The sequence below is a fragment of the Chroicocephalus ridibundus genome, chromosome 8 (genome assembly GCF_963924245.1).
Source record: "Chroicocephalus ridibundus chromosome 8, bChrRid1.1, whole genome shotgun sequence".
Taxonomy (NCBI): Eukaryota; Metazoa; Chordata; class Aves; order Charadriiformes; family Laridae; genus Chroicocephalus; species Chroicocephalus ridibundus.
The window spans coordinates 4,071,166-4,097,868 of NC_086291.1; the positions used below are offsets into that span (position 1 = coordinate 4,071,166).

A 26,703-nucleotide genomic window follows, 5' to 3' on the forward strand; every position below is an offset into this window, starting at 1 on the left:
GGCAAAGTGAGATTTAATTTGATGTGTGATATATCCCTGGATTAACTACCCTTTGGTTTTATTTGCTCCATAATGGTGAATTTTTGTTTATAGACCCATTTTGTAATTACATCCCTGAGCTCAGAAGGGCTACGGCAATGCTGCTCCATCCTATAGGAAATCAGGATCCAATTCCCTTCTCCCAGTCCTGTTGTCAGCTGTGGCTAAAACAGAAGCTGCACAATATGATGTTCACCATTTTGTCTTGCTTAACAGCAGCTTTACAGGACAAAGTACATCGAATCAAGAGACTCTCCTTGGCTGAAAAGACTGCGATTACCACTAGTGAGGCGCATGCAAAACGGCAGAGAAGCTTCACCTTGAGAAGTGACAACAACGTGTGTTATAAACGGGTGCCAGGAACAACCAGTCGAATCCTTCGTGATACCGGCACGCTGAAAGTGTCATGATACCACAGAGGTCCCAAGGGTGGTACAGGGAGCTGTGGGGCATGGAAGCGTGCGGAGCAGAGGTTCGTTAACTCCTTGTTTCCCAGCTGACCTCCTCTCAGTGGGAAGCTAAACCTTCCCCCATCCTGAAAGACGCAGTGCAGGCTGGTGGTCACGGCGCTGGGACGCTCTTCTCCCTCCCTCCCCCATCCAGCCCGGCCCAGCTCCTTCCCTCTTCTTCTACCCAGGAGGTTTAGACCAACATACCTGCACTGGCTCATATCCACGACATCTTTTGAGCACTTTTCTTGCAACACCTGCACTTATCAAAGGAGAAAGAGGATCCTGCCCCAAATCCAGCTCATCTGCTTCCCTGGTGCTGGCGCGGCAAAGCCATGAGGTACCCCATCCCAGTAGGAGTGGGGAGAGGGGCAGAGGTGCAGGGGGCTGAGATCTCACTGTGGCTCCGTAGGGAGCAGGACACGGCGCTGCGGTTACAGAAGCCGTGACAGCACCCGTACCTAATCCCCTGGTAACATATGGTCCTGAATACACACGGAATCGTGTTTCATTGCAATCATAGTGATCTTAATTAGTACTACTTATAACAACAGAAGTCAGCGCAAATACTGGGAAAAGTAAGCGGAAGCAAACAAATCCATCTGGGTATTAGTGTGCCCCTTGGAAAGAGTGGGGTTTTTTTGACTTTTGACTCAAAGCAGCATTGCCTCGTCGTAGCTCCAGCATGGCCCTTCACTCGCGAGCATGCACTCAGCTTGCTGGAAGCCCGGCCTGATCTCCTCCCTCCCTGGGTGACCCATGAGGAGCTGCAGAACTTTGCTCCCGCCGGAGCCCTGTGTGATGGAGCGCTTCATGAGCGCCCTGGAGCGGGGACCTCTATGGGACAAGCAGCAGCTATGAAGTCCAAAGAGAAGGTCATGCTTCGTAGGGAGGGAGATGCTGGGTTCAATCCCCGTCCAAAGAGAGGCACGCTAAAAAATATGCATATTTTCTAGGTATGCATCACACTGAAGACAAAATGTTTTGGTTTTTTTTTTTACTGGCAGACAAGAATGTTTTAGGCCATTAAACTGCACAGAGCCAAAGCCTCCAGTTTGTAAAGGGTGCCTGCAGATTTATGTTATACAGCATGTATTCGTAATTGCGCCAGTTCTGGTCAGTTCTCATACACTTCCATTAAAAGTTTATGTCCATTTTTTTTTTTTCTTTCCAGCTAATAAAATTAAATGTTGGAAAGCCAAAGTGAAAAAATAAAATATGTCAGTCTTGCTTGGACCAGTACAAGACGGGATATTCAGAGCTGACACCAAAGCTGTCTTCAAAATCACCTACTGTTCAGAGAGCAGTGTACTAAAACTCAGCTTCCTGCCTTTTCCCAGTTAAAACCAAACCTGTAGTGTTGTTTTACTGCCTTGGGAGCGTGAATTTCAAACGGCCCTTAAGGGTGGAAAGTGATTTAAAAATATTTTTCTAAGAAACCCCAAAACACAAGCAGCATTTTTATGAGTGAAAATCTAGGAGTATGCGTCAACATTTGCAAACATATCTGAGGGATGCAAAGAACATAAATCCTAGGACTTTAAAGTTGTCATGAGGCCAAATTCTTGTTTCCTTTACCCGTATGAGTAGTGCTGCTCAAGTCAATGGCTTGAAACAGTTTCTGTAAATAAAATGACTGAGACTTAGCCCGAAGTCTACAGAAAATAATATGAACAATCTTTCTTCCCCCCCAGGAGGAGAAGCCAAGCATTCTTTGGCTTTGCCCTGTCCTCGCACAACCCATGGGGCGGGATCCACCGTGCCCGCTGCCCCGACTGCCCTCATCCCCGCTCTCCGCACGGCTCCTGGTTCCCCCACATCCCGCTGGTGCTGCAGGGGTTTGCGGCCATTCCCAGCTCAGTGCGCCGGCATGCCGTGCCCAGGGATCTGCCCCTTCTCTGCCCCTTCCCAGCTGGGAAAGCAGCACTGGGATCCTCTGCCAATTCCTGCTCCAGAGCTTGAGTGAAGGAGACCATGGAGCAGAGGGGAGCGGCAGGACAGAGGCTTACCACACTTGGCCTTTCTCTGCACGTTCAAGTACGGACCAGGGACAGTCAAGCCCTTCCAGCATCGCCTTTGATTTTTAAGACCAGAAAGGACCATTATGATGATCCAGTTTGACCTCATCCGCTCCTGAAAGGGATTGAGTCACCAATAACATGCTGAAGAAATTAAACAGCTTGCACAGATTTTAAAAGCTACCATAGAGAATTTATACCGATAATTATAGCCCTGCTGCAAATCTCTGGAGAAAAAATGTTGATTTTTTTTTTTTCATTCTAGAGTACTTTTTTTTTTTTCTCCAAGAAGTGGATGCTAGTCCTGCTACTAGCCTTCTACTGTAGCAGGTCATTTACTGATCCTTTTTTCTATGCTAATAAGGTATAATAAATTTAACATCGCTAAAGAAACTATAAAGACTTGAAGACCATTATTACGGATTTTGTATGTGCAGTGAAAGGCAAATTGTTTGCCGCTATTATTGATCGGAAAAGGCTGAGTTAATGTAATTGCAGAACATAGAAGGAGGAAATATAATAAGAAAATAAAATTAATATACCAGTCACAGAATCTGAACTCAAAAAGCCAATAAAAGACATGTAATAAAGCACTCCAGAGAAATCAAACTCTGTCACAGTGAATATCAAGCTATTTACCAAAAAGTGCAAGCATCAACTAAGGCGTTCCTCACCACCCAGACATTCAGTTGAGTCCTGTCTACACTCGCTGTTTTACAAAATTAGTAACTGCAGCTAAAACGGTGTTTCACTGATTGCAAAGAGTCAGCAAGGTCTTCACCTGCCCTGCCTTGGAAGCACATCTTTGACGTCTTACTCTGGAATGCAGAGTAGGGAATCGGAAAGAAGGTGGTCCAGAAGGAAACTGCTGGTGTCATCAGCCTAAGGACAGAACAGCTAAAAATGGAAAGTTTCATGGGAAGCTGGGGTCCAGTTACACGGTGATACGAGATGTCCTACAACAAAGTGCCCATTTAAACAGTACCCTGTTGTGAGAACAGCAGTTATCGATGTCAAAAACCATGAGTCAGACCCCCCAACCGTCATGACATTGACTAGAGAATCAGGAGACCGAATATAAGCAATTTAATATATGCCCTTCGTATTTGTTATACGACTTTTTTGGATTTTCTGGGGTCTGGATTCTCAAGCTTTGCCCTGTCTCCATGAGGACTCGGATTCTGTTTTATTTCGTCCAAAGCTCAGCTTAGCGACATGTTCAGCCTTAGGCAGTTCTTGCCTCTGAGGGGTAAAGTCTCTTACAATGGGTACCTGCTCGCAGCACGGGCAGAACCAGAGGTTTGTGGCAAATCAGCTGAAAGCAAGAAAAGGCACTTACCCCTCAAGATATACAGATTAATGAACTTCAGCAACTGATAAATCTGAATCTATTTTTTATCCTCTAGATTTTGTTAAACATCATCTGAAGCAAAATAACAGTTTTCCCTGTTTTCCATAATGCTATTTCTCCCTAAATCCTTGGGCAGGCTGGATTTCAGCAACTGTTCTGGAGGATGCTCTGGCCTCCGGAGTAGGCTGGAGGTGTACGCCTTATTAGCAATAAAAAAGGAAAGCAAAGCCCCTGCTAAATGTACACTTACATTTTCTTCACGTACACCAGGATTTTCTTAGCACTTTCAATCCAGAGTGGGAAGTAAGAATATCCTTTTAATGCGTCCATCCAAAAAGAGGTAAAATATAGATCTTTCATAGGCTATATATTTAAAAAAAAATAATGGTGCTTTTAAAATGGGATGTCCAATATCTGGTGACTAATGGATGACAAAGAGGTTGCGGGGTACTTTATTAAATGTCTCTAGAGACAAAGAAGTCGATTGCTACTCACCAAGTTGATTTACAATGATAAAGATTTCTATTTGTCGGAACCGCTCTGGCTTCAGTCGCCTCCTCTTGCGGCTCAGGGCACATGGAGATAGAAAGCTTTGCTTTTTCAAGAGGAAAGAATTTTTCTCTGAGCTAGGACTGCCCGTATTTTTCTGGTTATCATGACAATCCTATCAGACTAATGGGCTGACGGCCCCAGAAGAGCTCTGCTATCTAGGAAGGGAAAGATGCGACATCATTATGTCATATTTGGTAGGAGCTTCATTGTTTTATTGGTACCATTCCCTGTGCTGAAACCATTCAAAAATGAAGTAAAATGCTTCTCTGCATTTATCAGTTGTGAGAGGGAAGAATGCACAATTTCACCTGGATTGCTGCCAGCAGAGGAGAGCAACGAAGCTGGGGCAGAGACGGGGGAGTGCGAAGGAAACGCTCTGGAGTCACGGGGAAGGTGTCCTTGGAAGCCTGGCTCAGTGACCGCAGCGGAGCTGTGTAGGAGGTCAGAAGCCCCAGTGAGCCCAAGAAATAATTTCTTGTTTCTGTGACACCACTCGCTCTACTTGAACTTTGCTGCTTCTTCATAGTTTCCGGTGGCACAACCTACTTTGCAGTGGTAATTCTCAGCCTGTGCTTAGGACACCAGCTCCTGTTTGTTCTGCTCTGTCCTGAACTCCTTTAATAGAACTTAATAGTGGCATGCTCCGCGTCTAGTGCATCAAGACGCTTTGTCCCACATACAGAGTTTGGGCTAGAAACGCTGTAGGTGAATCTCCCGCTTCCCTAAACCCGCTGTTATTACTAACATGATTCTGGAGAGAGGCTGGGAGTATATTGAAGATAAATTTGTAGTAATCAAGGTCAGAAATAGAACGACAACAGTTAAAAGAGTTCGGAAATACCGTTGCTGATTTGCAAAGCCCTGTTGTTCCACTGCCTCGTGGTGCGCTAACAACTAAGATTGCGGGGTGGTGTATTTGCTGATGCAATACCGAAGGTACTTGGGGAAGACTAAATAAAGAGGAACTGTAGCTTCAAAGAAAAGTACTTGCAACACGAAACTTGTGATGGGCTTGTGAGGGTGTCAGTGTGACAGAAGCCCTGGGGTTTCCTACAGGATGCCCATTGACACGAACAGCGAGGTCACGATGGATCTCGAGGATCCGTCAATCACCAGAGCGCAGGCTGCAGGCACGGCATAGCTGGAGTGACACAGTCACTTCCATAGCGCTGGCTGAGCGGGGCTGCTTGGGCTCGCATGCCTTTAAAGGAGAGCAAATTACTACAGAGGGAGCTCAGAAGTGCTCCAGCGTGACAAAGGTGTGTTATAACTCATCAGCCCAGGTCTTGCAGATGCTTCTTGCTGCAAAACCACAGCAATTTGTGAAGGAGCTGACTCATCACTTCTTTGCCCTGAAGATGGCTAGCAGTTTAACAAGGGGAGATATTTTAAGGCCATCATTTTATAGGATGAAGGTATCAATCCTCTGTCTTTCCATGGATAATCCTGTTACGGGATAACATGATTTTAGGACAGTCCATTTCAAAGGACAATCTTTTCAGCCCTGTCTGACTGAAGTCTGTGAGTCCTTCATAACTCCCCTCATGCAAAGAAAATGTGAAAATCTCAACTTTCTATTACAACTGTTGAGACGCATTTCAGCTGATTTCAACAATACGTTGCACAGCATCTATATAATTTATTGACATTCTCAGTTTAACTCAATTATGCAAATATACTGAAAGGGTTGCTATCCAAAGAAGCTTACGGCCTGCCACATTTGCATACTGCTGTAACACGTACCAGCGTACACCAGCCAGAGGTGGACCTGCTCACACCACTCTATTTATCTGCTGCTCTTCCCGCTGGCTTTACCTTCACAGCATCCTTACAGAGCAATGATGTGTTATCTCCGATGTTTTAAATGTGGGTAAAGCGGGGAAAAAACAGTCTAAATGAGTCCCCCAGAGTCTCTGTGAAAGGCAAGAACTGAACTCACATGAAGCAGAGCAGTGGTACAAAAATCGCTGTCTCCCACTTTGCCTTCATTTCATTTTCACCAAAAATTCCCAAGGAAGGTGTTTATTGAAGAGAAGGTTTTACACTTCTAACTTCCTAGCCAGTCCCCAGGCATTAATTTTTGGCTTGCTGTATGGAACATTAGCACGCTAACAATGAAAAGTATTTCACTTTATGCCAAAAATTAACTAACTAAGGTCTTACAGGTCAATGGGGTTCTCCAAAAGCAGACTGTCATTTCCATTTGGTTTGCTTTCTGGAAATAAAAGCCTGGTTCTTTAAATTCAGACAGGTACAGGTCTTCCCTCAGGAAGAGGAAATACTTCTGCAACCAATGCTGAAATTCAGTGATGTTATTTGTATTTACTGCAACAGCATTTAGGAGCCTGAGGAATGGCCCAGAAGCATACTGTGATAGGTGCTGTACAAATACAGTATAAAGATTGGTCCCCGACTTTAGTAATGCTGGGTAGGGAGAAAAGGGGGTGTGCAGCACTGAAACATTGCAAAATTCAAGAAAGAGTATAATTTCACGTATTAAACAAGAATGAGCAATAGAAACGCTTTTAAATTACACTATGGTATCTCAATACTGACAACTTCCTGCTCATTGTCACCTTCATCTTTCAAAACACACTTCTTGGTTGCTTACAAAGCATTTTCCCCACCCTGAAAAAAACCTCAATTATTTTCTTCCATCTCTGTGAACAAATGGTTCACTGTAGATTCTGCACTCCAGCAAGGTCAAAATCTATGTGTGCAAATGATTTTAACTCAATGATAACATATTCATGTCCTGTCTGGGGAATATCACTGCTAGTTTCCGGTATAAAGCGGGAAGTGAATTTTTCTAGTTCAGTTTATATTTCAAACTATTCCCTTCTATTTAAACGTTCCTTCAAAGGAGAGACAGCTCATTTCCTTAAGAAACTGTATCCACCCACCGAATGTTATTTCTCACTGTACATAAGTAATGGGAGATTTCCTACTTTTTGCCCACTTCTACCCCATAGATTTAATATGTAAACTGGGAACATGCCGAATATATTGCTTGGCACAAGTCAGCGAAGTTTCACCTGTGAGAACACAGTATGAATTCAACCTTTGGCTGCTTGTGCTAAACCACAGGGAGAATCTACACTTAAGTGATGTAAAGTTCATAGATTAGACAAAAACCCACAAAACCAAACCCACGGAGCAGTGTTCAGGCTTGCAGAGCTCGCCGACCCTCTGACTCCGTCTTGCTTGAGTTGTTACGGAAGGAGAGAGCCTTGTCCCAGGGCAAACGCAAAGGGAGCACAGTGTTCTCCTCTTGTTAGGAGGGGCTCCCGGTGCTTGGGGGAGGATGCCGAGGCATAAATCCCTTATCAAAAGACTGAGTGGGAAAGAAAAATACGATCTACTTCATGAACAAGGCAGAGAAAAAGCAATTGATGCTGTGGAAGTGAGCGTGTGGTGCATCAGGAGAGCATAATCTTTCTCACATTTTACAGTTAAACTACCTTTTGTGTTCCTGTTCTGGAGTTATATTTAAATGTTCATTTAAACTTCATGCACAAAGCACCTGATATTCCTTGCTATCCTCTGCAGTGAATCCCCGGGATTCGTTTCCATAACCTCAGCGTATCACTGATCTCAGCGCCACAACAGGTGAGCGAAATTTATACCACGGTTTGCCCTTTCAATTTCACACGTTTCTGTGTGAACCTTGAGAGGTGGGAGGAGAATTATTCCTGGTTCATATGTGATTTCGATTTTCTTCTCTTTTTTTTTTGGCCCATGGATTTGGTTCTGTGCATCAGTTTAGGTTCCAGATGATAAAGATCTCGGGCCATTATTTTCTCTTTGTCGCAGGTCAACTCTTTTCTTACTTCATTTTAAATGTGAGGCAAGCTCTATTGCTCTGAACGCGGAAACGCAGCTCCAAAACCCCTCTGCTAGGAGCAGAGCGACAGCCAAAGTTCTGATTAACTTCACCTCTTTTGCGGGCTTCTGTAGCAAACACAAATGGCTGTGAAATCTTTTCCAGCAGGGTAATGGAGGGAGGAAAAGAGTTGGCTGTAAGTTTGAGAATTATTATTCCTATAAACCCATTCACACACCTATCACTTGGGACAAGTGAAGGGCCAAAGACATGCCAAGCAATTACACAGCTACACAGGTCCGTGCACAAGATATTCCACATCACGTTGGCTGTAATTTGTGCTCACTACGTTGGCACTAGCTCCACCTGTGTCAGATGGCAGCAGAGAAAACAACTTTTCTGGGAGACTAAATCCATCTCAATTGTGGCCAAGCCATGTCCCTGTTTTGGAAAGTCTGATTGGGAACAGCGTCACCTTTCAATTTGAAGGGGGAAAAAGGTTTACAAAACTCAGACTCCTTAGTCTCTGATTTTCACCTTGCTCCCTGCACTCCCAAGCAGTGTCAAGATGCTCAGAGCCTGTTGGTGACACCAACGTGGTGACACAACGTTGGTGACACCAACGTAACTTGGCCACAGCTTCCAGGGGATTTATTAGATAATGTTCAGTCCCAGTTCTGACCTTAGCCAGTTCTTTGTGTCCTGAGGAGAAATGATTTCTAAACAGGGTTATATTTTCCCTCGCTACTTGTTTGAGAGAAACCAGATGAATCTGCTTCCTAGTTCAGACACAAAGTCAGAAGAACCACCTTTCCCAAATTACTGAAGTTCATGACACGAAGGAACTTGTCAAAGTAGGAAGAGAAGTCAAGATCATCATTTGTCTTTTACAATGTGTTTGCAGATGCTTAAGAGTCTACAGAAGGGTTGATGTGGTGATGGCGTGAGTCTCGGCCTTGTCCAGGCTAGTATTCAATATTGAACAAATCAATCACCCCCTTTTTCTCTATTGGTAAACTGAAGGTTTCTCTTCCCTGCCAAGCAGAAGTGGCTCACTTCATTATTTTTCCCAATATATTTTGAAGTCTTATTTCATTCAGACTTGTAGACACCCAAAGCCCATTGCTGCTGTAAAACAGACCGCAGAAAAGGGCACAGCAAGACAGACAGACCTGCTCTGAAGGGTTCCTGGAGTCTAAAAAATGCAACACTGACAACTAGATAGGTAAGGATTTGTTGGAACACCTTGATTTTGACCAAGGATTTTTTTTAACAATAGGAAGATAATACAGTCTGTTACCTGGGCGCAAAATGTGTGTTGACTTAACTCACCAGAAGCCAAAAGACCAAGTCAGAAGGGCTAAAGATGCTTCTGTTTCCTTGAGAAACATGTCTGATCAGCTGCAGGGACTGCATGCCGTCCCCAGTATTAAAAGACCCAAGGGATTTTAAAGAGCGTCACTATGCTCTTACAGACTTACCTATTATTCTATCAACTGTTCACGGGCAGGACAGAAAAGCCCCCTCACTTTAAGTGCAATACGTCGGAAGAATGTAACTCCTGTACAAACATTTCAATCTCAGACTCTCAGAGCTGTGCCCTTGAAAATCGAGTCTCCTGTTGGACGAGGCTGCACAGACTTAGAGTGGCATGAACAAGGCTATTCTAAAAATTAGTTATTGTAACCACATCGTCCCACGGGACTAGTTTGGCACAGCACTGTAGCTGCTTTCTGCTGTTTGCTTGCCCCAAGAGGACAGATAGTTCAGAATTGCATCTCCCTCTCCCAGTAAAATTGTGTTTTGTGCTGCTGTTCCTGCTTTGCCGTGTATCTGCCAAATGCTGCAGGTGCTGAAAAACAAAGGTGAAAGCACCCATATGGTGCTTTCGGATCACAAAACCGACTCAGAGAATCAAAAGCCCAAAAGGACCTGTTTTTTATTCCCTCATAGGAAAACCTAACAGGGAATCTATGGAGTTACATCCAAGTGCCAAGGCCTATGAAAGGATTTATTGTGAATGTCTTTTACAAGATTCCTTCCTTGTTGGAGATAGGTCCTTTGGGATTCCCCTTCATGATATTGCTAATCCCATCTATTCAAAATTTATGACGCACATTCCCTAGAATACCAAGATGACTTTAAAAACACGGTGTAGATTGGGGCTTTTGCTAGTTTTATTGCAATTTTCTTTTTAAGATTTCCGAACGCAGGCACTTGCTGTATTCACAGGCTTCCTTTTGCAAACAGGAGAGCTGGAATGTCACTTTAATTGGTATGCAATATTGTGCTCCGTGCAAATGTTTGCTAATATTCTTGTACAGATCTGGGGGTCCGGGGCTTTTCCTGGAATCAGGCATGCCAAGACGCAGGATCAGATGGTAAAAGCAATTTTATGTAAGGTGTGTGTGCGTGTCCACATGCGTGGTTTTTTCCTGCCTGCTCCTTCAGCCACTGGTTTAGGAATTAAAATCAGTTTGAAAATATTTTTTCCTTTCCACACACAAAAGAGTAACCGCAAATATAGTTTCTCTCATGTTTTAAAATCTTTCTAGTCATCTTTCTCTGTGTTTGTGGACTCCGGGTACCTGGAGACTAACTCCGGAGCTACTCTGCAGTTCCCTGCTGCGTACAGGTAGGAGGAAGAGACCAGGATGTATCCCAGCCACCCAGAATGTCCTGTCCTGAGAATAAATAGCTTTATTTCACATGCGTCGATTCCCTAGCCTCTGCCATCCTTACTATTTACAGCAATAACATACACGGGGCTTCCAAACCTGTACCTGACTGAGGCAAAAATGACAGGTCAGTGAGCGACAAGCTTTCCGTTTCAGGCAATACCTAAGCCCCAAAGAAAAACACATACCGGGCGCTTTTGTTTTAAAATGTCATATTATGTTTTCCCCTACCCTTTTGGTGGATGACTTTAATTTGGTTTGGTGTAATTAAGAAAAAACCCCAAATAACGTACAAGTTATATGATGCCTTCGTTATTTCAGATTAGTGAAAAAACAATTTTTTACAAGGTTACCTTCAAAAAAATACAAAAGAATTTTAAAACTAGCATTTTTTTCTCCCTTCTGTTTGCCTTCTCCTTAAAAGAAAAACACTTTCTCTGTGGAATATGGTCTCATTTTAGCTTGAAAGCACAGATTTACATCTCATCTCTGAGTCTCCGCGGTGCCTCCTGAGCACAGCAAGGACGAGTTCACAGGACAGTTCCAAACCAGCATTTTAGAAATATAAAATCAACCCCATCCTTTCTGATGAATAATCCATTCAATCCCTGGGAATATCAGGAAAGACAGAAAAATGATAGCCCTAATAATAAAACCAAGAGCTGCCGTCATTACTAGAGGAGCTATACAAAGTGCACGTTAAATGAAGCTCACTTAAACATGCTCTGGTTTAATTAGATTTAGTTTAGCCACCTAAAAAAATCCCAGCAGAACTTGTGGTGGGGCTTTCGCTGCTGCTCCCCGCTGTGAGCCCACCTGTTTCTGCCGCCTCGCTGCCCTGGCAGTCGTAAAATCCCCGGGTCGGCTCCGCGGGCTGGGCAGGTCACAAGGACAGGCTTCCAGACTGCCTCGCCACCACATTTGGGGGAAAAAGTTTTTTTTTGAACGAAAAACTAAGCTTCACCCGAGATTTACTGTGCTAAGAAAACAGAATAAAAAAAAAATGCTAAGCATCTAACTTCTTTTTTTCAAACAGCGGCCTTCCAGGCAGGGAACAGACCTGTCATTTGAAGTAGTTTTTCATACTCTGTACAGAATCTATTAAAAAAACTACACTAAGACAAACCCTCCCCTCAATAAAATAATCTTATAAATATATATACATTAAAAAAACCCATACGCAGATAACAGCATATTTCAGGAACAATGTCTCTGTGCTTTTGGCCATATATTTGGATGCGGGAAAATTCTCCTCCTTGGAATAGTTCCCTTCCCGGGGAGTGCTCGGAGCCTGACCCGAATCCCAAGGAAGCAGCGTTCGCAGGAAGCACCTTCGGTAGCACGGGCCGGGCAGAGAGGAGGCTCCTGTGAGCCACAGGCGGGGAGTGATGGGACTATTTCTATATAAACAAGCCCAGGATCAGCTAAAGTTGCTATTCACTGGCAAACGAAAATAAAGAGACAATTCAGAATCAAAGGTGAGTCAAAGAAAAAATATGTCAAATAAGAGGAGGCAGCCCAGACAATCAGTCAGATGCCAAAACATGTGACAGACCCAGAGGCAACTCCAAAACAACCAAACCAACTGCCTGTGGAGTCTGCCAAGGAGCCAGATGCTCCTGCTTAAAAATATCTTCCGCTGCCTTGGCATCTGCATTTTCTGCCTGCCGTCAAAAGAGGAGGGAGGGGAAAATGGGAGAGGGATGCGGGAGTAAGGGTTGGGGGAGCAACTAATAATATTTTTGCCATTTTAATTCTAAGTACTTCTGATTATTCATTTGCAGTTTGTCATCATGTCACCGGAGAGCAAAACAAAACCCCAGCCTGGCATAGGCTGGATATGGAAAAACAGGCAAAGCCCTCTACGGAAAAAAATGGAATGAGAAAAAAATAGAAAAAATGATGAGAAAAGAGGAAAAAAAAAAGGCAAAAAATTATGAGAAAAATCTAATAATTCTGCATTGCTGTGGATGGCACATTCCCGTTAAGGTGATAAAAAGCTGTAAGCTGCTGGATGGCACTTTACCACCCAAGAAAGCATCCGGGTCACTGGACCCAGATCCTGGGCTCATGATGGCCGGGCCCTGGGGATTGAGCTGGGCATGGGATGCTCCAGCTCGCACATACCCAGAGTGTCCCCGAGGTGCCCCGCGCTGCACGGTGGGACCAATGGGGAATGAATTGTGCTGAATGAAAGTATTGCTGCTATTGATCACAGCAGCAGGTTTTAGTTCACAGGGGCTGCGGCTGCTCAGCAGAGGCTTAAAACAGACTTTTGTAATATTAACTTACTGAATGAAGACGCACTTGTTGATTAAAACCGTTAAATAAAATATACGTTCTAGAAACATTAGATTATTCAGTAGGAAAAGGTCAAAGAAAGGCACAGTCAAAAAGGAATTTGTGCAATTCCTGTTACAGGAGGAACTGTAATGCAAAAAGTATTATCACATTTCATTTGTATGGAAGGTCTTCATCTCTTGTATGAGAGTATTCATAGGTGAGTACGTCCCTTCAGAAATTGAACTGCAAACCAGTTTTGTTTCTGTTTCTTGATTCTTTGAGCGGGAATCAGGAACCCCGCGTGTGGTCTGTCCCCCTGTCACTGAACCGATCGCGCGGCCTCGGTTTCCATGCACAGAAAACCTCCACGATTCTACGTGTCGGATGCGTCCCTCACCGCTCCATCCCGAGCAGAGCTGGGCTTCCAAAGCCAGCGCTGTTGGAGCAGCAGGTACCGAACATGACTCGGAATACAACACACTCTGTTGGAGAGGGATCTCGCCTGAAAAGAGTGTTTGTTTTCGTAAGATAGAAATCAGAACTTTATCTTTCTTGTGAGCTGCCCAGGTCGGGTTATTAGTCAGGAGGGTTTGGGACACTGAGTGCATCGGGGACCGCCTCAATCGACACGCTTCAAAGCAAGAAACCTGGTACCAAATGAGATGTATCAGAGACCATCACTGCCTTTTAGAAAGCAAACAGCACCGAAGGTCAGGTCGAGCAGGGCTGGGGTAAAATTGCGCCCCAATCCCAAGCTCCCGTAAAGAACAGAAGGCTCCTTTTGTGATGTTTGACTTATTTTCCCACTCGGATGCCTTGGCGAGGCCCGGCTCTACCGTGTTTGTTTCAGGGCAAAGTTTCACGACGGCTGGTCGCCGGCAGAGAGGGCGAGCTCTGGGCTCGCAGCTTCTCTCTCAGTCCCTCGAGCAATCTGGCACCCACGGGGCTGCCACCACCTTTTCTGCACCGAAGGGTTGAACTCCTCGCTGAAAATCTGTGCTACACCTTGCAGACTACATTTTGCATACAGAACTCATTTGCAGGGAAACGCAGTCGCAGTAAATAAATAAGTAACGGGAGCCAAACCGGCAGTGTGGTGAATCGGCAAGCTTATTTCAAATAAATGGAAAGAACTTGCGGTGACGAACACTTCGTTCGAGCCTGCTACTGAGATTGTAAGAATTTTGCATGTCTACATCAACTGACTGATAGCAAAGGAGTTTCTAGTCCCCCTCATGGCACACACAAATGTCTGTTAAAGACATAAATATTTAAAAACAACAGCTAGACTAAGAGGGTTAGCTTTCATTTCATCTAATTTGGCAAGCATTAGATACACCCACCAGAAATCATTTTATTTTGTGTAATTTAATAGCAGATCTATTGTAGCATCGCAGTTTCTGACATACCGAAACAAATCAATGTGGCCTTTTTTTAAGTTCAGAATTAATATAAGGCTGTATTTCAAATGTTAGATGGAAATCGATAAAGATTAAAACCTTTCTGTGTTATTCACTTGTCTTCATCCTCTGCTGCAAAGTTTATTTGCCTTCCTGCATGTAATACAGAGACTTTGATCCTTGTTCAAATATCTCCGAGTTTTTACTTCCCTCGTGTTTGATCTAGTTCTCAGGTGAGAAATATTGGCAAAACTTGTTAGAATTACACCTGCCAATGGCAGCATACAGGCTAGCTACATGAAATTATATAAACTGTACTATGCATGCCCTTTGGGTTCTTACACATCAGAATAATATTCCCATAGAAATCAATCTGAGATTTTAATTTATTAAACCTTCTCTCTTCCCCCCACCCCCCATCCTTAAAGGGATAGATGGAGACACGGAGGAGGAAGCGAGATAACATCAAATAAACCAGGTTTAGAATGGTCATGGATGACCTTCACAATATGCGGTTTGCAATTTTGGGTGGATTAGAGGAAACTAATGATGGCTTTGAAATGAGCTTTTGGATAAAGCTTGGGAAACTCTAATCATTACAAATCCACTACTTAAGAGAACAATTCTGTGTAACACACTGCAGCTTTAAAGCATACATGTCTTGTTTTCTTTCCTCCTCCCAACGAGCTTATTTCGCTTTCACTTATTCTAGTCGTCTTATAGGAGCCCAGCGACTGCTTTCACTTTCTGCCCTGCCTTTTAATTTAAGGGAACCTATTGTTTTTTGCCATTGCGTTGCCCTCACAGTGCCTTTTGCATTTAGTTTAGGACTCATAGAGTTAACAGGCTGGGGAAGAGAGAGAGGAAAAAAAAAACCCACTTGCATTAAGCCTGAAGCCTGTCACCTTTTCTTGGCAATTACACTGCTAATGGCTGGGTCCCAAGCAAAGTGGCAAAGAATATCTCTTCTCACGTTCCCAACTCACAGTGCATTCCCAAATACCAGATGGTGTTTTTGGAATCCATTTCACTATGTTTGATATGACAATACTTTTGTATAATGTTAAATTATATATAACTATTTCAAAGAGCTGATATCAGGACGAGGCAAGAAAAGGAATATTAGACGCAAGGAGGAAAGAGAGAAACTGAAGACTGAAGGTTCTCGTCTCCTCCTGGTGTATCTTGTGTCTCTCAGATTTTTGTGTAATTTGAACAAAAGAGGAAATAAAAGTGGTTCAACAGACCAGCTCTCGCAGTGGTACTATACAGAAATGGTGTTGTTTCCTTCCCAGAACTTGGTGTACATCTTAGGATGCCTGCCAGCTCTACAGGAGGCAAGTGCAAGATCATAAATAGTGCAGAGAAAGCAGGAAAAAAGAAAAGGGGAAAAAACCCTGTCATGAGTAAACAAGTCCCACCATTTTCTCTACAGACTTTTCCTTGAAAAAAAAAGGCCCGGAAAATTCAGGAGGGGTAAATTGGTACATCCCGATTAACTTCAGTGGAGCTATGCCCGTTGACAGGAACTAAGTGTTTGGGCCAGAATTTTTAAGTTGAAGTAACTTGGATCCACTTAGTAAGACATCTATACGTCCTACCGAAGGTGAGTCCAACCTCGCTTGCCCCAGCTGAGCTATTTCAGTTTTACGTTAACACTGATGGACTTACAGGGATTGGAAATTATGCACTTAAATCAGGCCTGCAGATTGAGCTGGAATCCAATTCCTCACGCCTGAAGTGAAGAACAGAAGAAGCTTGGCCGTTCCTCAGGAGACAACCAGGACCTCAGCTTTAGGAGGGACAAACATTTTCTTTTTGTTGGACACACTACAAACAATTTCTTAAGAACAGGAAGAAAATGCACTACCGAGGAAAAAAAGTAATCAAGATAATCGGAGGCCCGTCAGTCTGCCAGGGATGGCACTTTCGTTATCAGATTCCCATCATTTAAACACTGGTTAGTTTCACGATTTCTAAACTGAAATTGTTTATTTTAATGTAGCCAGAACTTTGTTTTCCTCTCAGTTGCAGCTCAAGGCACATTTTAACAACCAGCCAGCTTTCAGGATAAATGCTTACCAACAAAAACACTTCCCGAGCTTAACTGTAACATGAATATTGAAACTATAAGGACGCAACTTCACAAGTAATTTCTCCAGTTCAGTCAGGTTTTTTCCTGCATATGCCCCAAACCTGTGGCGTACATAATCCAAAAGAAGGTTTCATTCATATGGCTAAGCATGAGCAACTTACCACATCAGTATTTACTTTTTACACAACAAAATACTGATTTTTCCCTCTTGATTACTTACACTGCCAGCATACTGTAAAGATTATCAGCCCCTAAAAGGATCATACAGATCCAGTGACTACTACATAATTAACAATAACTTGTAGTAATGCAATTTAAGAGTCTTTTTAATGGGCATAGATGGCAGAATGTATAGCCCATCTTTCTTTGTCATCCTAGAAAAGGGGCCCCATGCGGAGCTGCTGGTTGCTGAGTGATGCTTTGTAGTCTGTACCAGACAGTTGCACAGTACCAGCTGCATTGGCAGGTAGCCGAAGTGCAAAGAGATAGCTGCCAAGCTATGCTATACAAAGGAAGCAGTGCCAGAGAGAAAGGGACCTTTGCATGAAGTCACCTTTGACCCTGAAGCCAGCATGGATCCCATATTCATCAATTCCAGACAATTGCATCTTTCATTCCACCACAAACTATGATTAGAAAGGGCCCATTTGTGATAGTGATTGTTAGTTTACAGTTCCCAGAGATTGGATTATTTAATCTTTAGTTCTGTTGGCAGCAATATTTTCCCTAACCTTTTGTAAAGGCATGCCAGTGATAATCTAACATATGTATATAGGGAGATATACACACACATCCACACACGCACCTCCCTTCCCCACCAAAACCAGATAAAGATGCAAAGAAAAGGGAAAAGCCGCAGCACACAAAATTCATGTTGTTTGGCAAACACTGTGCTAACGTAAATTTTTGGAATTCAGTCTGGAAAGTGCAGTGCACTCCAGGTGCAGCAGTATCCCAACTTCTGGCCACAGCCCCGACTTTCTTACAGTTCTTTCCATTTGAAAGGAATGACTTTGCTTTAGAGAATTGAGATGTATCAGAGGCATTGTTTTCAGACAACTGCAGATTACTTTTTTTTTAATTTTTCTTTTTTTTTAAATACTGACTGCTTGTAGTACATCCAAAAAGAAGAGGAAGATTTAACAGATCTTAAACGGACTCATGAGAAAACCACCAATGACAAGCAAAACCACTGAGGGGTGTGGGGGGGAGACAGTGCACAGAATAAAAGCAGCAGGGAAGCGTCTAGGCCCGGTTCCTGCTACTGTTCTCCTGTGTGTCTGGCTTTGATATTGTGAGCCCTATTGAAATCAATGGCAGAGCTCACAAGGTGCATGTGTATGTCAGCGTTTGCAAGTTTGGGAATTTAGTAAACGGGTCTCCAATAGTAAACCGTCCCCAAATGCCCCCCAAATTTCACACAACACTTCCTTGAGTAGTAAAGCAAGTTGCTGGCACAATCAAGTAAGGAAGGAATATAAGATCTCTGAGAATGTAACTCTTAGCAATAACTTTCCACAACGTTTAGGAGAAAAAGGGGTAAAAATCCCACCAGAATCAAATGAAGAACTAACACTTGCAATTGGAAGTAGAAAGAAATGGGGGGCGAAAAAAAAGGCTGGGAGTCTATAAAACTTTCATGAAAACCTTTTTTGATCTGATCCTTTGGTCTTATCTCAGAGATGTTAGCTGAAGGGAAAAAATCCCTCTACCTGAAGGCTGGCCGTATTGTGCTGCACCTGACTTCTGGCTCACATGCGAGACCGTCTGTTCTTTATTTTCACTCTGTATGAAGCTAATGGAATTTGCAGTTGATTAACCTCAAATCTGGAGTAATGATCCAGCCTGGGACTGCAGCTGGCAATGCTGGGGCTATTTGTACTTCTTAACTGAGTAAGACAGCAACAAGTATAATGGCACAAAGGTAAAGATCCCAGATAGACGGGTAAATGTCAGAGGTGCATTAAAGGAGTTTAGAATATGACCTGAGTGTGCAGACAGTGGCCCCCCTCCCCACAAGGAGGTGGGAGCACCAGCTCATAGAAAAATTAGTCACAAGATAATACACTAAAAAGTATATGGCTACACTTATTCAATGATTTTCTACAGGGGACACTCAAACCACAAGATTTACCCTTTCTGCGCGCTGAAGCCACGCATTAGGAAAAGGTCATCTATTGAGGAACAGCCTCTCTAGAAAATTTAGGAGACACAGGGTGCTAAAACTTCTCTCCAACTTCTATTTGTGTGAGGGAAAGCAAAGTCTTCATTAGATCGGCACCACAAAATAAAATTCAGAGTAGAATTACACTGTACTGTTTGTATTTATTTATTTGTGCCGATTTAATTATTCTGCCTGAAATATGAAAAATGGCAGCTGAATCGCTGCAGATAAACACCACCAGAAAGCAATTCAAGCATTTTTTTTTCTTAATAGATGTGTTTCTGTTTTTTCCTTCACAATTGTTTAAAGCTTCGATGAAAAGAATTACACAAATGCGCACCAAACCTCGGAACTAATTTAGTTTAGCAAGCGCTTCACACATCTTCATTTACTGAACAATGTTACTTTCAAATCATGACAACATTCTTCCTTCCTTGCCTCATGACTAATACAGTGTTATTCAAGCCGCTCCTCTTCAGACACTTCAGATCTTTACAAATCTTTTCCCCAGCTTTACCACCTGATTTCTAATTAAAATCAAACTGAGAAAGTTCCTTCCACTCCTGTAAATCCCGCAACCCCAGGCCGGCGACAGGCACTGCTGAAAAAGGCATTGCACGGCTTTCCTTCCATGGCAGCGTCTGGAAGAGAAACTTCTTCAAAGAGTTGTATAAAATGAGCAGAGAGCTGGGACGAGCTGTGCTTGGTCTTGAGCTCTTATACGGCTTATTGGCTAAATAAGTCTTAATGTGATGTAGCAAAAACAATTTTTCAGTCTGGGGAAGATCATTCTTTCCATCCTATATAAGACTTGTCAAATTAATGACTACCAGTGGACTTTCCTAACACTACATTACTGTCTGTATTTTATTTATATATCGTGCATGTAAATATACATGTGCACATGCACGCACACACACACTGTGTGTACTATATGTCAACAACTAATCAAAAATTGTTTGCCCACAAGCATATGTGAAAAATTCATCTAAATAATTGTACATTTAATTTTTAATGAAATCTCAGTAATCCACTCAATTTACCAAACTCCTACTTAATATGAAAAAGTGGCGTGCACAGAGATCTCTGTGTCTTACACAGCGTGAGCATACGTACCACTTCAGGCATCCTCAGTCAAGTTTTATTATAATATTATCTTGATTTTGAGATCACTGCTTTTACTCGTGTGCAGAGTGAAGAAGCATATGCTATATGAGTAACCCATAGTGTTTGGCTTAAAGGCAAAATAAAAGTCAGCAATAAATAAACAGTAAAAAACAGACTGCTGGTAGATGGAACGACTCCACAGCTTATGAGGTCTTTCCTGCCTTTAGTTCCCTAATTCTGCAAAATCTTATATTCGTAAGTAACTTTTTAATAAAATAACGTACTGCAATTATAGCATCTGTTTTCAGATAATGTTGGAAACCTATTAATTAACATCTAACACCCTTTTTGAGGTGAGTGAGTTTTATTATTCTGCTCCGTAGATGGGGAGGGTGAGACATAAAGAAATTGGAGTGATAGATTTGGCAGGCCTCTACAGAAACCAAGGGAAACACATTGCGTATCTGCTTGTAAGAACACACATTTAAGCAGGCACCTGCATTTTGCAGGTGCAAACACCTATAGCATACAAATAATAATTCTACGCCATGCTCATGCACACCCGTCCTGGAGCGTGCACCCAGAAAACTCGTTAGAACAAAGAAATCTGCAAGCATGAACACATACATGGAAGTGCAGGTGTTTGATTATTTCAATCCAAAGCACATGAACAGATGTTTGCATCAAATTGGAATTGTCACCATCCTCAAAACTCTGCAGCTCTGTCATTCCACCCTTATCGGTCTGTTTATTTCTCATATTCCAGAAGGCCTCGTCTCACACTGTTTTTCAGGGTACAACTTCCACCCATTTTGTCTCCAGACCCTTATCCTGTTGAAAGGGAAAATAACAATTCCCAGCCCACTGATCTTTCTGTTCTTCGGCAGCCAATCATTCACTTTTTGACTAGATAAATATTTTTTAGTTAAGGTTTTGTACTCCTCACCAGTGTCACTGCGTATCACTATTGCAAAGATCTTGGGTTTTACGCAGGATCAGTTCCATGATGACAGAGCAGATCTGAGAAGAAATGTGTTAGGACAAGTAGCAGAAAGGTGAACTGCGCCATTCAAAGATGGGAACAACTGGTTCCATAAAGGCATGTGGCTTCCAAGGTTAACGTGCTGTGAAACCACAGACGTTGTCAAGCTGTAAGCGGGAGACACCAGGATGCAGGGCTGTGGGACATGATGCACAATGGAGCATTAGACTTTTCTGAATCCCAGTGCCACAGGGGCACATTGTCAGCTTGGTCTTCGCTCCTTTTCCTTGTTTTCCTTTTCCCTGTTTTCACCAGAGTTTACAGCAAAGTTCCCTAAAATATTCCCTGAAATTTTGGAATTGAGCAGATGCAATCAAAAGTGGTTGCACTGCTGATCATGGGGGACACCTCACGGAGCTGGCACAGAGCCTTGTTTGGTTCGGCCACTGCTGTTGTCCTATGGCTCTTTGGCTTCCTGCTATGGAGTTGCCTCAGCACAGAAGAGTTTGGGCAAATGAGCTACTAATCTGCAATTCAATCCGTGCCTTCGCAGCTGAAGAGAGGAAAATAAACCCACAAAGTTATTTGGTTGTGCAGTGGTCCAGTTACTGGAGGACCAGAGCAGTTGGTAGCCCATATGTTACTGAATGGGATTCTAAGTAATGAAAAAGAAACAACTTCAAAGAGAGATTTGGAGGAGAAGGAGGAAAAAAATCTTGTGATTCACTGTCTCTGCCCAGGTGTGATCCCTTGGCCAGTGCTCTTCATAATGCCAGAGAACATACTCTCATATCAAATCCTGTTCTTCCTGTCTCCTTTACAGTGCCTGTGCTGAATCCCCATGCTTTGCTCAATCCTTTTCTTTCCATTCTTTAGACTTTCTCTTCTTGACACAAACTTACATTAAAAATTAGCAAATGTCACTGCTTGCCAGGAGTCAGGCCAAGGACTTCCCACCATTTTGGGCCTAAGTCCTCTTCCCACATGCCCGCGTATTTCTGTGGAAGTTATTTCCCACATTTCTCTGTGGAAGGCTCTTAGAAAACTTCATTAAGCATGAAAAGAACGGGTGTCCATAGAAATATAATAAATTTCAACCACTCTACATATCTCCGTAGTGAAAAAGTTGTATCCTGTAACATCAGGTGAGACGGTCGTAAGCTGTAAGAAAGTTACTATTTTCTTTTAAATTGTTTTAGAACTTTTCATCAATTTTTGAACACGAGGGAATTCCTTGGGTGTGTTAAACAATGTCTTATGCTACTGTTTCCTACGGTTTCCTTCATTGCGCATGGCAGACAGACAGCTGATCTTTTAAGCCTCATTTCCTTTGGAAATCAAGAAAAAAGGAGAGGAAGCAACAAGTCCTAATGCGATGCTTATATACGTTGCAATTTGTCTAAGCTGTAAGTTCTCATTAGCACCAGATCACGAGTAAATTTGAGTTTTATTTGTGTTTGCTTATAATCCTTGAAAACTTGGTTTTATTTGCGCTTTTGTAAAAACTTTGGTGATTCACCTTTCAGTCACTGCCCTAAATAACCCATGTTTAACCTGTTCTTCTTAACCTAGTCTTTCAAATAGCACCACAAGAGAAAATTTCTAGTAAAAAAAAACCCCGTCAAACAGAAGTGCATATGTATGTTGTTTCTATTTGTTCCTGAAAGCAAGCAAAAATGTTGACAGAATGAGCAATCAAACGGGACAGTTTTTCTCCTTTCTTATTGACCATAAAAGGTTAATCTGGGTCACTTTGGAATACTCTTTATATTTCCTTGACGTAAACCAATAAGCTATGCTCTACTTTCCGTTTCCATTTTCTTTACTAAAGATGACTACTTATGAGTACCAGCATATTTCCATGCAAAATCAGGTCCATTTTCTCCAGCTTAATTGAATTCTAGATTTAAAAATAACGCAGAAAAACTCCTCTCTAATTTACTCACAAACTCTCTCAGTTATGGTGCTCTGACAGTGACCACTTCCACCCTGTGTCTTTTGAGTTAGTCACGTTTAAAGCAGAAAGGCCTATTTGAGAGCACTATTTGTGCCCTTAATTTCCACACTGCTCCTATTGACAACCTCAATCCATGTGTGCGATTCCAATTGGGTTGTGAAATTAATATGGCTGTTTGCGTACATCAAGGGCAACCTGTACTCCTTTGAAAGCAAGGGCACTGCAATTATTGGTAGTGAAGTCTATGAGCTTATAGTGCCATCTGTACTATCCAACACTTCCACCCATATCTAGTTGTATTGCTAACTTTGCGTTTCACAGCCTCTGAAAAAAAAAAAAAAACCACCAAAGAACAACAGACATGCTTATACAGGCAAAATATTTTGAACCTCACTCCATTAGCCAGCACATCTATTTCATCCATTCTAATGATTTTTATCTTATTGAGAACTACTCTTCAGTAATCTACTGTACGGAAAATAGATCCAGAGATCTTCATCACAGTGAACATAAGTTCTAAAACCTTTGCGCAAAAGAGCTATACCAGGTTTGCCCAGCGCCTGCTCCGAAGGCGCCTCCATCAGAGTGGCTCCTGCTGCTCTGAGATCAGTCGGATTTCCTGGGAGCGTGGCAGGGCCTCTGCTTTTTGAGGGTTGATAAAGAACAAGCGCATTGCATACCTGAAGTATGTGTATGTGCGTGTACAAAGAGATCCAGCATTTGCAACAACGAGTTCTGTAATTATTACCTGCAGCACTTGTGAAAGAGAAGTTCCTTGTGACATTAATGGAAATAACAAAGATATTATCAATCCAAACCATGTTATTATGAACTAGCATATTTGTCTTCAAATATCAACAACGATTTGATTCATTCTAAAATCATCTTTAAATATTAATCAGTGTCAGTGACCACATCTGAGGGAGAGGAGTGAAGCACGCGCCTAGCAGCACAGTGAGATCCTTTTCACGCTGGAATTAAAGCATGGGGAACCTCTCAATAAACCAAACACATTACCTTTTTCCGTTCATACGAGGTAGGGAAAGTAAATATTTACTTCCTTATTTATAAAAAGTTTCAGATCACTTTTTGTTCGCATGGAAACTACTGGGACTTTGCCAGCAAAAGGTTTCAGAATATTCTTTATTTTCACCTCCATTTTTGGTTACTCCCAGTATTAGTGGAGGGCTTGCCTAACGTAGCAGGATCAGACTGCCAGAAACCACCACAAGCATCCAAATCAAATAAAAGATCCAGTCCCGGGGTTTAAATTGGAGTATGTGATTAGTGTCGCAGCCTTTGGACCCAGATCAAGGTGTTAGACCTTTCGGGCAGTGCCTGTCTTTTTCTGTTTTCTTGCATGGTCTGGTATTCAATACAGTTTTGACGCCTTCAGATCTCAATCCAGCATGTAAAATTAAATGACGGTGAGCCGTCAGAGACACCTTACGTATAGCAATGACTGAGGTTAGAAGTCCTCCTATTTCTCCTTCACAAGATAGGTCCTCCAGATCGTAGTGTTACTTGCTTTTCCCAACTATCACAATGATTTCGTAACTAAAGGGCCACGACGAGCTCTGGAAATAATACATGGGCATCAACAGCGAGAATGAGCTGGCCCTCAAGGGTACAAAGCTGTGCTCTTCTTCATTCTCCCCCTGGTGAGACAGCTATCTACACAACACCCTCCTCCCTGGTTAACGCTGGGTGAGGACGTGGGACCTCTGGCTCCTGGCTCAGAGGGGAGCACTGCAAATCCAGGCAAAGGTTTTTTTAGATAAACTGGCTTTTCTCTCTAGCCCTTCCTCAGGGAGTCCTATGGCTACACCATCATGTTACAACCAACGCGAAAGTTTGTGAGGGGACGAGGGTTGAACAAGGGTTAACATGGCGATCTCCTCTTACTAAAATGATGTCATTTCCCTCCCCCTCCCCGAAAGTATCTGTTGCTTGGTTGTTTACATACTAAAGTTAATTTAAAATATATATTATAGACCTGCATGTTTTAAAATCGAATGAATTCTCAAATCTGAAGACATTTATACAAATTTAATTTAAACCTACAGTGCTTCAGCGTTATTAAAAAGTATTGGTTTTTAGCCACAAACTACCCATTTTCCTTGTTCTCCGCATTTTCTCCAGAAAAATAAAGACTAAGAAAACAGAAGTACTGATACATTGTAGAAATTGTCCCAACGAGTTTATAATCCAGTGTAAGTTACACAGTACTGATAAGTAAAGGAAGTTCAACCAGACAGTTTAATCCTCCAATTTCCTGTCTTCTAATCAGCCACTGACTCCTCTGACTTTAAATTAGAAACATTCATGGCAATATTCAGGACAGGTGAAGGAAAAAGAGTAGAAAACAACTAGGACAAATACTTGTAAGCAAAAGGAGGCCACGTATAGAAAATGAAGATACTATAAAATATGTAAAGCGAAGGACGGAATGCGTGTGTTTGAGTTATATACGGAATTTAGCAACTCTGACAGAGAAGGAATAATTTTATTAAAAACATTTATACAGCAGCTGAGCAGTGCATGAACATACAAGAGTTCCTGTATAAAACAAAGAAAAGCCATGCTGCAATGTTACACTTTGTTCACACTTTGTTATTTTTAGAGAGGCAGGAGCAGGATAATTATTGATACGTGTATGCTTTTTGATATGCAGTCAATTATAAGCAGGAAGCACAAATCAGCAAAGCCACGTATGGTTCACCAGCATGTGGGGATTACCATGATAAACTCAGAAGAGAGTATGTATATGCACGTATGTATAGATACGCTCAGTGATTTAAACAAGAAATAACTACTTTTGAGTGTTTCATGCTTCTGGACTTTTTTAGCTTCTGTAACAACGATTAGCTTTCCATACAATGAAATTAAATATTTATTAGATGCATTTGTGATGAGATTTATAGTGAAAGTTCTTTTAGTTCTTAAATGATGGAAATGTTAGTAACATTTTGAAATTTTCATTTTTTTTTTTTTACTGCATAAATTACCTGAGCAATTTCAGCTATTCCTCTGAAAAAACGGAGCACCGAGGTGTGAAAGAAAAGTATTTACCAAGAGCTTCAGTGAAAAAATGATGTTGAGTTAAAAACCTGTAAAGTATCAAAATGACCATTTCAAGTCCAGTCCTACTATGTAGAATAAATTTTCTTAATTTACAGCATCTAAAGAAAATAAAGGCATAAACACCAAACTACGGATCGATAGCTGGGTAATAAAACTAGAAAACACTTATTTCGGAAAATGACTGGAAGATTTGCTTGGACTGTCATATTCAATAACAGCAGTTTGCATGCTAACTCATACAGGGAGTCATTTGAAACGGCTTCTTATTTATTAATGAGGCTTTTTTCTTCAGCTATTTCACGAAGGAAAACAGTTTGGGGTTTGAAGCTGTTTGCACTGAGACAACTCAAATGGGTCAAAGTTGGGTCTCAGTCACTCAGGTGAGTAAACCTGGAGTTGCTCCACTCTTCATGTAGCGACTGCAGGCTGATGGTGGCGTAAATCTGGAGCAGAATTTGGCCCAGGGTCTTTAGTTTTGTATTGTTATTGAGAATTTTCCTCCAGTTTATACCTTTGCTGCACATGTATTTCAATAACCCCGTGCAAAGGAATTTTGCAGACAATCCCTTATTAAACACATATAATATTCACATCATATTGGCTTGCTAGAGCAAATAATTAAAAAAAATAATCAGCTTGAAATAAATGTTTATAAAAGTAGCACAGCTGCACATATTTGTTACAAATGCAAGACAGAGTACCGAAACTTTTCTATGACTAA

At 42.2% G+C, this 26,703-nt stretch overlaps 1 protein-coding gene and 1 long non-coding RNA gene across 10 annotated transcripts in view; both read right to left on the bottom strand.

Annotated features, from left to right (window-relative positions):
• Positions 1 to 26,703, bottom strand: part of NFIA (nuclear factor I A) — a 362,170-nt gene that overhangs the window by 331,757 nt on the left and 3,710 nt on the right. The window lies entirely within an intron of this gene.
• The window catches only part of LOC134519728 (uncharacterized), an 85,770-nt gene that overhangs the window by 56,752 nt on the left and 2,315 nt on the right, over positions 1 to 26,703 (bottom strand). The window contains exon 2 of the long non-coding RNA XR_010072287.1: positions 25,907 to 26,008. This is a non-coding gene — a long non-coding RNA (uncharacterized LOC134519728). The remainder of the gene's footprint in view (positions 1 to 25,906; positions 26,009 to 26,703) is intronic.